Below are 3,623 nucleotides of genomic sequence, written 5' to 3'. Positions count from 1 at the left end.
TTAATTTATTCCCACCTAGTGAATATGGCCAGTAGCACAATTCCTGATCTAGGGTGACAACTCTCACTCACTATACCGTATAAATGGGGATGCCACGATTGACAATCTAGGACAGGACTATATCAATCCCCCCCCCCTCCTTTTTTTTGTTACAAAAAAAAAAGTGAGGTGCTTCTGTAGGTCTCGAAGATGGCCAGGAACAATGAAGCTGACGTCTGTCCTCCTGTGCTGTTGTCAGCTCAAAAGATATCTGGCAGAATTTGCTGCTATTTTTCACTGAAAAAACTACTATAATGAAACACTTAATCGAAACTAGGGATATAACGAGTATTTGTGAGAGTACTCTTACTCCCCGAAATGCTCTGATACTGGAACTTCTGGTCAGAGGGATATTTCCTCTGACCGGCAGTGCTGCGAGGGAACATGGAGCCGGCTTCCCGGCTAATCAGGAAGCCAGGCAGTAGGTAATGACTCTTGCCTGGCTTCCAAGCCAATCAGCATGGGGTCAGCTCCCCTGGCCTATCAGGAAGCTGGGTTGCTGGTAATGGCATGCCACCCAGCTTCCTGATTGACCAGGAAGCCGCTTTGCCAGCCAATCAGCATGGAGACGGCTTCCCAGCCAACCCAGATGCTTGGTGGTGGGTAAGGACACAATGCCGGGTTCCTGATTCCCCCGGAAGCCGGCTCCATACTACCGCAAGTACCGTTATCAGTACTCTGTATCGGCGAGTATCGAAATATAAATATCGGTACTCGATACCGAAAAACTGGTATCAGTGCATCCCTAATCAAAAGCAAAAGAGACCACATTAGAGAGATTGTGTTTTCACACAGCTGGCTGCTGCTTGGCATTCTTGGACTGCAACAAGTATGAAAACAGATTCCCCAAAAACTATTTGCTCTAGAAAGCCATAGACAGTGAGGCGTGATGCCAAACATACTGAAATCTAGGTTTAGGGTTTACATACACTTTCATGAGAGAAATAAATCCGTTTTCAGTGCCTGGATATTACTGCTGGTGCTCTTGCTGTTTTTTATTTCAGCACCAGGGCCTGAAAAAGGAATGTATGCTTCAGAAGAAATTCAGTTAGGGATTAAGTGATGAAGGATTGAGGGGATAAGTAATGTGTTCTGGTTTTAGTGTGCTTTTACAGTAATAGCTGTTTGGTTTTAGTGTGTGAAGGTGTGCTTTACAGTTAGTGATCATTTATGCACTTTACTATAAATTAGCTTTCAGTGCAGATTTCCAAGACCAATATACAAAATATACTAGTCTTGTTTGCCTTTATTACTTTCACTGGCTCTGGGCATGCAAGCTAAGTCAGAGCCACTGCTCTGCATACGTTTACTGGGTCTGCAACAACCACATTTTTATTTAACTACTTCTTCTTTTCATGTGTCCCTTGTTTATCATGAACAGTTCCTTATTAAATAATACATGTGGGTGGTTCTAGTTGCACTTCATGTGCTTTCACCTAAGTTTGTGACCGTCTATTTCCCAGCACACTCCAGACCTGAATCCCAAAACAGTAAGATGGGTGCTGGTATGACCTGCGGATGGTGCCGCATGAATCGGTCAATTTGTGTTTGTGTAACTACTTTGATTCCCCTAAGCTTCTTCTTGCATGACCTGGCATTTTGAGAGGTGAGATCACGCCACAGACTGACTGGGTAGGCAGAATTTCTTGTGTATAGTCTACTTGAAGTGACACTAAATTCAGGATTTAAATCTTAAAAATGTATTTAGCTTAAGTATTAACAAAAATTTATCTATGTGTGTCACTTGGCTGTAGATCGTCAAATCATCTCTGAATTCATGCCGACACTGTCCTTCCTTCTGGAGAGGGGTTACTTTTGTTCCTCATGGCCCCTGTGTGTGTTGTAGCCATCGCTCCAAGCTCACTCCTGTGATGGACTACAATCTTATGTAGTTTACTAATTTACATTAAAATTATAGTCCGTCCATGGGAGCGAGCTTGGAGTGGTGTCTACTTTACAACACACACAGAGGCCATGGGGAAGAGAAGTAGCCACCCTCCAGAAGGAAAGACAGTGGCAGCACAAATTCAGAGATGATTTGAGGATCTACATCTGAGTGATGCACAAAAAAAAGCTATATTCTTGTTTAATAGTTGTGGTACTTGGCTGCATTTCTTTTGAGATTTAACTCCTGAGTTTAGTGTCGCTTTAAGGCAGATATCTCATTTTTACACTAGTTATGTTTGTAGAATGAATGTGATGTGTTGACATTGAACATTTCTACCTATACTTGGGAAGTCATTTTGAGATTAGTACAACCGACCTGTTACATCGTCTGATTGATCAATAAATGCCTAAAAGGAAAGTGCCATAGACCTTCATTTATCTTTATATTGAGATTGTATTCCATCATGGGAGTGAGCTAGGAATGGTGACTACTTTACAACACACACGGGGACCATGGGGGGAGAAAAGTAGCCACCCTCCAGAAGGACAGTGTTGGCACCAACTCAGATTATTTGAGGCTCTACAGCTAAGTGCTGCACAAGCTTCATTTTGTTAAATCTTAACCCCTTGGTGACAAGTGACATCCATAGTAAATCACTGACACCGGGCCCGTTTCAAAAGCGTCCCGGTGTCTTCAGCCGCCGGGAGTCTGTTTACTATTGTAAAGCCAACTGTAGGCTTCATAATAGAAGCGATCAGGCGACTCAGCTGTCGGGATTTGATAATACGTTGCGCTAATATAGTGTAACATAAAAATTTAAAACTGCTAACATTTTATTCTACGGGGTCTTGGCTTTCAGAAAATAATGTGTGGAGGGGTTTGAAGTCATTTTCAGTGCTAAAATGTGGATTAAAGTGACATTAAAGGATCATTCCCTCCTCCCAATGTTAGTGTAGGGACTTGCCTAAAATCATGCCCTTTAATCCAATCAGCTTCTTCCTTTAGAGTAGTTTTCAGCTGTCCCTCCAGCTCCGGTGCAGGTCTCTGATCCAGCACTGACTCTGTCCTCCTCTCCTCTGATGTCTCACGGAGTCTGTGCGGGTGCACGCTGCTCCATATACTTAACTTGTCTCTCTTCGGCTCCCGGCTGAACATCTGAACTGCGCATGCGCCTGCCGCAAGATCCTTTGCGGCCGCCCGAGACTCTTTCGCACGGGAGCGTGTGGCGAAGACACGGGTAAGCTTAAACCTGTTTGAAAAGGTTTTTGTTTTTTTGTTTTTTTTTTTGTACCGGTGCAACAACGGACTTTAATGTGCCCCAAACCAATAATTTGGAAGTACTTGTACCAGGACAATAAACTGATACTTCCTTTTATGTGGACATAGATACAGCCATAAAGCAAATGTTTAAAGATCATTAAACCGTTCATAAAACTTTGATAGCATCTCACAAAGTCAAAGATCAACCAACAAGGGAAATCTGAGTGACCTATGACTGCTGTTCAGGAAACATTTCAGTTGTGTTTACAAAAAAAAAATCCCTCTATCTAATATATATATTCAGGTGTGCTTTTATTGAAATATATGGGTAACGTAAAAGAAAAAATAGAATCCTGTTGGCTCCATTTCACAAAAGGTACTCCAGGCATGAATAATTGCTGCGTACTTTGTTCTTTTTTTTTTTTTTTTTTTTTTT

At 42.3% G+C, this 3,623-nt stretch overlaps 1 protein-coding gene across 1 annotated transcript in view; it reads left to right on the top strand.

The window, feature by feature from the left end:
- Positions 1 to 3,623, top strand: part of SLC39A10 (solute carrier family 39 member 10) — a 34,831-nt gene that overhangs the window by 12,595 nt on the left and 18,613 nt on the right. The window lies entirely within an intron of this gene.

This window comes from Nanorana parkeri, unplaced genomic scaffold, assembly GCF_000935625.1.
Source record: "Nanorana parkeri isolate BGI_ZX_2015 unplaced genomic scaffold, ASM93562v1 scaffold555, whole genome shotgun sequence".
Lineage (NCBI taxonomy): Eukaryota > Metazoa > Chordata > Amphibia > Anura > Dicroglossidae > Nanorana > Nanorana parkeri.
Note: the sequence above shows the minus strand (reverse complement) of the source record. Positions and strands in the feature narration are given on the sequence as shown.